This window comes from Peromyscus eremicus, chromosome 5 (assembly GCF_949786415.1).
Source record: "Peromyscus eremicus chromosome 5, PerEre_H2_v1, whole genome shotgun sequence".
NCBI classification, from domain to species: Eukaryota; Metazoa; Chordata; class Mammalia; order Rodentia; family Cricetidae; genus Peromyscus; species Peromyscus eremicus.
The window spans coordinates 26117957-26128615 of record NC_081420.1 but is presented as its reverse complement, the minus strand read 5'-3'; the positions used below and the strand labels follow the sequence as shown (position 1 = coordinate 26128615).

Here is a 10659-nt window from a genome sequence, read left to right as displayed (position 1 = left end):
CCTTGCTCACTCTCTAACTCCCACATGGACTTGAGCTCCACGTGCAGATTTTTTTTCTTTTACAAGTTTCTGTTTTCCTTTCTTTCTTTTTAATATCCCCTTTCAAAGCAGGAATTAGTTTAATCTAGGAACATCACAAGGGACGTTAAGTCAGCCAGCCAGCCGGGAGAAGGACCATCATGTCTGGAAATTGCAGGAGGGAATTAGAAGAAACCACAACTTCATCCAACTCCCACTGTGACACGAAACATGTTAGCACTTGGGCAAAGACAGGTGTGGAGAGAGGAGGGCCTTTGAAACTAACTCGTCTGTTCCTGGTTGCTAGCTCAGATCTGCCAACCTTGGAGGGTGCCCTCTCTGTGTCCTTCTGGGACCCCATGCCACACCCTAGCCTCCACCCATCATGTCAGACAGCGCCACAATTTTTATAACTACCCACCCATTGGACTTGGAGAGAAAACTTTTTAAAGAGTCAGGAAGAGGAAGGGGGAAGAAAAGCAACAGTGTGGATATCAAATAGACCACAGATCAAACCATTATATAAGGCTAGCCTTAAGTGAAGGATGAGAAAGAAAAGTAGGGCCACATGACCCAGTGGGGGAGTCTAGAGTCACGATTCATTCACTTACATCTCAATTTGACAGCTGAGAAGACGCCTGAAAGGTGAGAGTTTAAAAAGTGGCCCAGATATTATAATGGATGGGATGGGATGGGATGGGATGGGATGGGATGGGATGGGATGGGATGGGATGGGCAGAATGGTGTGGTCTGGGATGCCATGGATGCAATGGGTGAGATGGGCTGATGGGAAAATGTTGAGATCTGGGAAGGAAGGTCTGAACAAAAGAGGCAGGCCTATAAGGCAGAGAGGCTTTATTTGTACTGACGATAGCAGAACATTCCTCAGAATTTCCTGTCCTCCTGACCTCCTTAAAGCCACACCTCCAATGACACTGGAAACCAGCATACTCTACACACGAAGTTTAACCACTAGCACCAGGCTTCTTCTGGTTTAAGTCTCCCCAGGGAAGATATTTACAAACACACCAGGGTCATAGGCATCACAAAATGCTGCCTATGTTTTCAATTCATTTTATTTTTAAGCAAAAAAGTCCGATTCCTTTAAGAACTGCCTTGAGAAAGGGCTGAAGTGATGTCCAACAATTGCTACCCTCACCCTACCTACCTGAGCTGGTGTGTAGCTGGAGTTTTCTCTCTGGGTCCCACCAAGCCCCGGCAGTCTGACAACCCACAGTATCTTACATGTTGGTACTCATGGCGGCAGCTGGTAGCATCTCCTGACTCAGCCTTCCTGTTCCCAGAATTCTCTTCTCCGCCTATACTTCCTGCCTGGCTACTGGCTAATCAGCATTTTATTTATACAGAGCGATATACACAGCACTGGTGGTCTGCAAAGTGAACAATTATTCTAGAATCTTAGACCTCTAGGCTGCCTCTCCTCCTACCTCTTTCTGTATCTGCAGACCATCGGGTTGGGTAGAGCGAGGGTAGCAGCTGACAGAAGGCTTGTGCCATACCACCAGCATCTGGCCCCCAACCCCCGCGTCCCACCCCACGTCACCCAGCTGATTTTCTTCATTCTTCTCCTTCCTTAGAACAGAAAACGGGGTGGGGGTGCGGCGCAGCGCAAATGATTAATGACAGTGTCCCCACGAGACAGAAAAATGCAGTTACCCAAAGTCGTTGAAGCTCTTTGTGGCACCAAAGCTGCCTCTAACATGACAAAGGCGGAAGAGAACCTTCTGTATTTGCCATATTTCCAGGTAGCTCTTTGCACCGTGTGCACTGTGTATCTGCTCCTGAAACTGCCGGACGGGCTCTTAGAAAGTTTCTTCTGCCGTTTGACAGTGTACGGGTTGAAAGGGGTGCAGCCAAAGCTGTAAGCAAAGGCGGAATTATGCTTCCAGACAACACCAAGGAGAGGGGTTGCAAGCAACAGCAGTAGCTGTAGGATCAGACACGAAAGGAAAGGATGCATAGACTCAACCAGTTAGTGAAAGCTGGAGCCAGTTTTCCCAGAATGTGGAGGCACCAAAGTCGTTCTAGATGACAACGATTATTTCTTATTTACAGATAATGACATTCTTGGGAAGCATGTGGACCAAAATCACTGTTGAAATGTTGTGACATGAACTAACTGCCCATTCCACTGATGTTCTGAACTATTTCATCATGTAAATAATTTTCATGCCTCCCTTTCATATTAAATTGATGATACCCAAACCAAAAAAGAAAGAAAAGAAGAAAGAAAGGAAGGAAGGAAGGAAGGGAGGGAAGGAAGGAAGAAAGGAAGGAAAAAGGAAGGAAGGAAGAAAGGAAGGAAGGAAGAAAGAGGGAAAGAGGGAAAGAAGGGAAAGAGGGAAAGAAGGGAAAGAAAAATTATACAACTTGATTCAGTTTGATGCAAGGGTGTGTATGTCGGTGGATTGGTCCTCAGCACAGCAATGCTGGGATGTGCTGGGACTTTTGAGAGATGACAATTAGCACAAAATAATTAGGTCACTGGGAACGTCCTAGGAAGGGATTCATGTAGTTCTGGGAACACAACTAACTGTCGAGAATGTGAATGGTTGAAAAGAAAAAGAAAGCGGGGGTGGGGACTCTATCCTTTCTCATTTCCTGTCTTGCCATCTGACCTCTTCCCTCCTGCCATGATGCCATTTATCATGACATATTATATCTAGGAAGCCTTCTCTGGAGGCAGATCCATGGTACCTTCCAATCCTGGACTTTTGATCTCCCAAACAGCAAGCTAAGAAAAACTTTCATTATAAAGTTCCCAGGCTTGAGTGTTTTGTTATAGAAACAGACTAGATGAATGCACACTTTATTAGTAGGGTATTTCTCACAAGTTTTAGATTTATAGGAAAATTGGGGGTAGTACATAGTTTCTACAGAACCTAATACCCAACTTCCCTTTATTAATGTCTTAGACTAGTGTGTCTCATTAGTTAAATTCCAGTATTGGCATGTTTTTATTCAGTGAATGCTATATTTAGCATCCAAGTTTCTACCTTAGTTCCTTTGTTGTTGTCACTTATTGTTTGCTTGTTTTGTATTGGTTTTCTTTTCTGAATGCCACATTGCACTGAATGATTTGTAGCCTCCTCCTGGGTGGGACACCTTCTTGGACAACACTCCTTATTTTGATGGCTCTAAGGAGCATTAGGAATTTTGTAAACTGTTCCATAGTCAGGCTTGGCTGATGTTCTTCTCATGTTAAGGTATCTGGGTTGTCGGGGTGAAGTGCCACTTTCAAGTCTAGGCTGTCAACATGACTTGTCCCGTTGATGCTGCCCATTGTCTAGAAAGGCATCTTGGTGAAGCTCCTCTTCTGTCCCTTTCTCCACATCCTACCACTGCAGCCCACACTTGAGGAGAGGAGAGTTAGGTTCCACCTTCCTGTATGACATGAGTTCTCTGGAATCCTCGAGCATGCAAGATCTGTCAATATGACCGTTGTTTGTTTGCTCGGTCGTTTTTTAAATCAGGATATTTAGTTTGGGCTTACTGTTTTATTTTATTCCAGTTGGTTCATCATTGCCCATTCTGTCAGTTAGCACCTTTTACATTGTCGGTAGGGTGGGGTGGGAGATCTCAGGCCTTTCTTCTCTGTCCTTTGCCTTATCTACATCTCTGAGTCCCAGACCCTTTGATGGGAGAAGCCAGGATCTGGGTGGTGGGCATACTCCTCACAGCTGAGGGTTATGTTGCTGACAACTAGCAGGTTTTTAAAAGAAAATGTGGTGCACTGACTCGTATGCATATAGAACTGTAATGTTAAACATGAGGGTTTATTTTATTTTTATTTGTGTTGTTTGTTGAGGTGGTCTCACTGTGCAGCTCAGGCTGTCCTTACACTCACTGTGTATCCCAAGCTAACCTTGAACTCAACACCCTCCTGCTTTGGCTTCCGAAGTGTTGGGCTTATAGGCATGTGCCACCATGCCTGTCTGCTGTTTTACTTCATAGGCTTTATTTTTACAGTCATTTTGGAGTGAAATGGAAGTACAGACAGTTCTCATGTACCTTCTGCTGCCATGTACGCACAGGCATACTTCCCATACAATCTGCACCAGAGTGGTACATTTGCTACAATTGGTAGCCTGTCCTAGACACATCACTGTCACCCAAAGTCCACAGTAAATAAACATCAGGGCTCACTCTTAGTTTGTACTTTCTGTGTGTTTGGACAAGTGTATGGTGACAGGTGTCTACTGTTATAGCATTACACAGAAAGCGTACCTGAGACAGTCTGTCTGTACATCTCTCCATTCCTGTCATCCCTGGTAAGCACTGACCTTTTTCCTTTTTTCTAAAGTGTCATTTACTCAGGATCATTCAGTGTGTGTGTGTGTGTGTGTGTGTGTGTGTGTGTGTGTGTGTGTTCAGATTAGTCTCTGCATTTAAGATTCCTCCACATTCTTGTGTGTCTAATCTGTTTTTTAATCAATTGGCAGTGGGGTGGGTGAGAAGCCCTGATCTGTCCCTTCTTCTAATTGTCTTCCTCAGTCCAAGATGGATCCTGTCACTTCCTCCACGGATTCAGACATCATCCCCTTTAGGACCTTCCTGGCCATTGCAGATACCACTGCAGCCACAGGCTTTTCCTCCTTCCTGGCTTTGTTCTCAGCACTTTCTAGCACAGCTGCATTTTAACTTCTTTTGTTCGATGCCTGTCGCTGTGAGAGCAAAGAGCATTGCTGCGTTATTCTTTATGGCTTTTTATCATCTGGCATAGTGCTGACTCATAAGAGTAAATACCGACTGTTTAAAGCCAATGGGCCTAATCACAGCCAGGACACGCGCGCACGCACACACACACACACACACACACACACACACACACACACACAGAGAGAGAGAGAGAGAGAGAGAGAGAGAGAGAGAGAGAGAGAGAGAGAGAGAAGGTGGGAGTTTATGCAAATATGTGCGTCTGCCCACACACCTGCCTTGCCCCTCACCTCCAGGGAACAGCAGCAGTTCAGGACGGGAATGAGACTTGAGGATGTGGTGACCACCTTTTTCCCCTTCTCCTACTGTCTGCTTGCTATAGTGTCTGTATTTTCCACTTGAGATTAATTTATCTTGGGATCTTTTCCTATTAAATTTTTAGTTTTCAGCTTAAACTGATTAATGAATTTTTTTTGACTGCTTATTGAGTGAGCCAATAAGATTTAGAGAAATATGAGGCTGGTTAGCTGCCTTCCGCACTCCTCTGCACTGCACTGAGACCTGAGTGGCTGCTCTGTGTTAGACAGACCCCTTAGGCTCTTCAAGGCCCAGGAGGTATGCCCACTGGACTCTGTGACTCTCCTTCTAGACCACATTCCAAGTCACCAGGCTCACAAATCCTATGTCCCGATAGCTTCAAGCTCTCTTCTAAGGTTAAAGTGGGCATCTGTCTGAACCTGCCCTCCTAAGGGTAGACCTCTCCAGGAGGAGTGCTCTCCCAGACCCTCGAGCCTTGGGGAGAGGAGGAACAGAGGTGCTGAGGGCAGCTGATGTGCGAGCATGAGGTCTACAAGTGCACAGGGACCTAGGGCAGCAGGCCGAAGGGGCAGGGCCACTTCGTTTGTCCCCTGCACCTGGAGACAACATTCGATTCACAATGTCAAGAACAAGCCACCTCCCTCCCTGTAAACCCATTCTCCTGTGTAACAATAAACTCTACCTTCACACCTGTCTCTATGTTTATAAACTGCAGACGAGTCCACATGTGTAGGATGGGTCTTTGCTTTCCCCTGACATTTTAGCATGCAGTATAATGTTGGCCAGAGCCCTTCTCTTTCCATAGTTCAGGTCTACTCTTCCTGAGCTCATGATATCAATGCAGATTCCCTTATGATTTCATAGTGCTTCTGCCCTGCCCACAACCTCAAACAAACCTACTGTATGTATACCTATGCTGGGTTTATTTTGTAAACTATAGCCTAGAGTCCTAGAAATAGGGTTAGTGTTTTGAGTAAAGAGTATAGTGTAATTTTGTAGCTGTTTCCAAACTTCTCTAGAAAAAATGTCCATCTCACCAGCCTCCCAGCTCTGGATACTGTGGGTTGTTTTAAATTTTGAAAACCAAGTTGCTAAAATCTGAATGCTTGATTAATTTTGCTATTGTTCTTCTGACTGCTGGGGGATGGAGGGCCAGCATCATTCCATGCCTCTAGCCATTGGCTCTTCTTTGTCTCTAAATCACCTAGTTTTATCCACCTTCATTGAGCCAGGCGTCAGTCATATCAAGTTACGACCATTTACCCACGTAGTTGCAAGCATCACCCCCTTTACCCCGTTGTCTATCAAAATATAGTTCTCACATAGTTATTAGATAATCGAATATTTTGGGGTTGGGGTGACATTTCCTACTTTGTCTGATTTAAACAGAAATCTCCACCCATCCTAAATCCCACTCTATTCTTTTTATTGTCAATTGCTTCTCTGCTCCCTCGGCGGCGGCCGGGAAGCCAAGTCAGGAAACAAAGGAGCTCTCAGAAACAGAGAGGCCTTGAAATCCGTTCCTGGGTCGTTTCTTCTGCTCCTGCTCCCTGTGAGGACTTTAGAGCTTCAGGTCTTCCAGCAGCCTCTCCTCAAATGTCAGCACAGCCTAGCTGCAGCAGTCACACTTGCGGGCCGTCAGGAAACCAGGCTGGCCTTCGTGAGAACTTTCCAAGGACGGACCTCTTGGGAAAGAGAGAAGACAAAAGGAAGAGGAGGGAGAGGAGGACAAGGAGGGGGAAGAGGAGGAGGAAGAAGAGGGGTAGGGAATAGCCCATGCACCCAACAAGTGAGTCAAGCCTTTCCCGTGCGTAGGTCAGGGGAGTGGCTAGAGGCTGAGGAGAAACCAGGTGCAAGGACTACACTGTCCCTGACACCCAGAGACAGGGGGACGCTGCTAAGATGGACAGCTAGGCCCACAGAGAAGCCCTGCAGTGGAAGGCCAAATACACGAAGGGCAGAGAGGGAAGGAGATTGGGGAAGGCTTCAAAGGGGTGGAGCGAGGCAGAGGCTTCAGTCCTGGTGGAGTAGCGACAGGCAGAGGAGGAGATCTTTCTGAAGAAGAGGACGTGAGAGAGGACAGAAGTGGGACGAGAGCTTTAGAGTAAACAACTTTCCAGACAGACCAACGCGAAGGGTGCAGAAGAGAGGCGACAGCCAAGCTGGGAAGGTGGCTGCAGGTGACGAGTGCCCTGGCCTTTGTGCTGCAGGCAGTGGAGACTGAGCTCCAGAACCAGACGGGTGGGCCTGACCCTATGCTGGAGCAGGACCCATCAGAGAATTCTCAGCTCCGTCTTATCTTCCAACTCGCGGCAGGATGGATCTTAAAAACATAGATCACCTCACTCAGTGAGTCCCCTCTCCTAAACCTATTAAACCCAGACGTGATTCTGATGATCTGCCAGTTAGGAACGTCTGCTTCTTCCAAGGTGGGCCCCCAAAGGCAGCGGGCATGGCTGTAAGATTCCTTAGCTTTTACATCTACTGTTTCCTTTCGCCTGGCTGCTCTGTGGAAACACTGGAGAGTGGCAGCAGAGAGCTCTACTCTGACCAGGGTCTCTCTCTCTTGTCTAACTATGCACAGAGCAGACATAGAATACTCGAGTCCTCAGAGCAGCCGATCTCCTTTGAGAAGAGTGACACGCAATCAGAGAGCATGTGACCCGGATGTAAGCCAATCTGCATCTCATACGCCTCTCCCAAGAACAAGCTCTTGATCCACTCAAAGTTGGTGAAATACAATAAGGCTTTGCCTGGGAATGCTGAACCAAATATCATCTTCCTCCTCCTCCTCCCCTTCCTCCTTCTCTTCCTCAGTTGAGCTTGGAAAGCCCTTACCTTGAGATTATTCCAGTTATCCTGCAAAGGGAAAGCTTGCTTTGCAGCAGGCAGACACTGGGAGAAACTGCTGGGTCTGAGTTACATAATTTTAGATCCGAATAAAGTCTCATGTGTATGAATCATACCAGGCAACCCCATGCTGCTTGCTTACCCCAGGCAGCAAATCCCTTCTTTTGATTTGCTTGTTAGATTTAGATTTCTTGTCAAATTGCAACGGAAGGAATTATCACTGTGCTGGGTATAAAGTCCTTCTAAGAAGTCTGCTCCCTCCAGTACAGAGAAAGCAAGAACTCTTAGTCTGCTTTATAAGAAAAATGAGTGATACCCAGACTTCCAGAAATTCAATCTGGAAAATTGATTTTAAAATTCAATTTAGAAAGTTTCTAGAAGTGGCAAATAGGATATTTTCTTTGATCAGCCAAAGAATGCTGTCCCAATAATTTAATATTCCCATCTCCTTGCTTCCTGGCTATGATACAATCTGACCGTGTTTAGGTGGTACATTATAAACAAAAATTTCTTTACATCTATGATCCTAACACTCGGGAAGCTGAGGCAGGAAGATGGAAATATCAAGATGGTCTAACAACATCCTATCTCAAATTATTTTTTATTTTATATTATGTAATATAAAGAGTTCTGAAAAAGTTGGGGAGAATTGTGCTGGGATGAGATCTCATGATTTCTAAAAACAGACAGAAAAATGAGGTTTATCATAAATGAGTCTAGAGGCTGGAACTATACTTTAGATGATAGAGTGCTTGCCTAACATGCAAAAGGTATGATCCCCAGCATTGCATTAACCAGGTGGTTGTGCATGCTTGTGATCCCAGCACTCAGGAGGTAAAGTCAGGTGGATCAGAAGATCAAGGTCATCCTCTGTTACACAGTGAGATCAAAACCAGCCTGAGACAATACTCTAAAGCATGTGGACAGGATGTGTCTTAGCAGAGGTACAAACAGTGCTTTGCAGAGTATGCAAGCGGAGGGTCTGTGTACTTAGTAGAAGTGGCAGTGAATTCTTATAACAAGGTGCAATCCAGAGTGGCTCATAAAACAATTGTAGAGCTGGAAGTAAAAAGGGAGAAAGACGTTAAACCTTGCCAGATAGCTGTGTTGGGGGGCAGGGAAGGAAGGACAGTCTTGTTGTAGGCAGTCGCCATTTCTCCTTGCTTTCAGTCCTGTGGCTGAACCAGGCAAATGGCGATGGTGGTCTGTTTTGTCTACTACCATGTTCTTACATCCAATGAGGTCGTTTGGTAGGCCATGCTCCTAAGTTCTTATCTCCACACAAAATGATTAGAGGGATGTTGGTCTGGCTCCTCCCCTAGCTTCCAGTGTACCCCTTCCACCAGCACCCCATCCCAACTCTCCAGAGGTTAGAGGCGTAGCCCTGTGAAGCTTGGTGCCTCTGGAAAGGGCACACTTGCTGCCAGCTGCTCAGTAAGCCAGCCAAAGGTTCCTAATGTTGGGACCACTTCCAGTACGGTCTTACATAGGTGTTACCACTGGCTGCTGCTGCCCTATGATCGCTCTCAAACTTAGTGGCTTTGAAAAGTAACATTCTCTTTTTCACATGATTGTGTAGGATTGCTGCCTTGTTTGATTTTGTTATGTGTCTCTTATTTCGGAGTATATAGCTGGAGGAAAGCTCTTCAATTTCACCTGAGCTCACCTCTTACCGCCCCCCCCAAAAAACCAAGGTCTGAAGAGGAACAATCAAGGTGCTATGCCCAGCCCCCACCTGGCTTTGTAAATAAAGTTTTATTGGAATAGAGCCATGCCTGTTGATTTCTGTAGTGTCTGTGGCTACCTTCATGTAACAAGGGCTGACTCATGGCAGTTTCAAGACTGTATACTATGGTCCTTTACAGAAAGTGTTACCCCCTCCTGCTCTTGAATATAGTCTCCCTGATCCTATGAGCAGTGAGCTCATTTAAGATAGTATTTCGAGCATGTGCTATGAGTGGAGCTTTGGAGAAAAGAAAAAAAAAGAACCACAAAGGTGATAAACCCACTGCCTGAACTATTGAAACCCAACTGACATATTTCTATCCTGCTGTATCCTTTTCCACTAGAAACAGAAACTTAAAAACTGGAAGTCCACTTATTTAAAACATGTTCTCGAGCATCTACTACATCCCAAGCACTGCCCTGGGCCTTGGGAGTCTATCACTAAGTCAAAAGTATATGACCCCAAGTGTCTGTCAATTGACACTCCACTGGGCAGGGGTGGATGGAGATTGCATTTTTCACTTCTGTCCCCCAGATGAATTATAGCCTAAGATGACAGAGCTTGTGAGGACAGAGTTGGGTCTCCAGTGCAAGCTGAACCCACTGAGATGCAAGTCCCTCCAGATGTGCTTTTGTGTCGTCACAGGAAAGCTCCTGGTTCCAAGGGCTCTCCATCCCCTTCAGTTCCAAATCTCGATCTCTTACAGAAGCCAGGTCAGTGCATCCGACAGCCAGCAGTCCCCTGTCAGGACAGAAAGCTCATCTCTGCCCTTCCTCTCACGTGTCTTCTCAAGAGCAGACACCAGGGTCAAAACTGGGAAGTCAGATCCCGACCCCATGGGCCCAAGAGATATCTGATTATTTAAGCGAATTTCTGTCAGGCATGAAATGTGCAGATTAGATACAAATGTGTATTTTCCCATGAGACCACAAAGCAGAAGGAGGTGAGAAATAATTCTTTAAATTTCTATGGCCCAGGTGAGGAAGAGCAGAAGGAGGGAAGAGAAAAACATGAAAAAGGGTTCACAAAAACAAGTCTAATCCAAGTCATAATTAGACACAAGAGCCTTG

At 45.8% G+C, this 10659-nt stretch overlaps 1 pseudogene; it reads left to right on the top strand.

The window, feature by feature from the left end:
* The first annotated feature begins 1738 nt into the window (after nt 1-1738).
* On the top strand, nt 1739-2224 carry LOC131910766 (10 kDa heat shock protein, mitochondrial-like; annotated as a pseudogene).
* Nucleotides 2225-10659: the final 8435 nt, after the last annotated feature.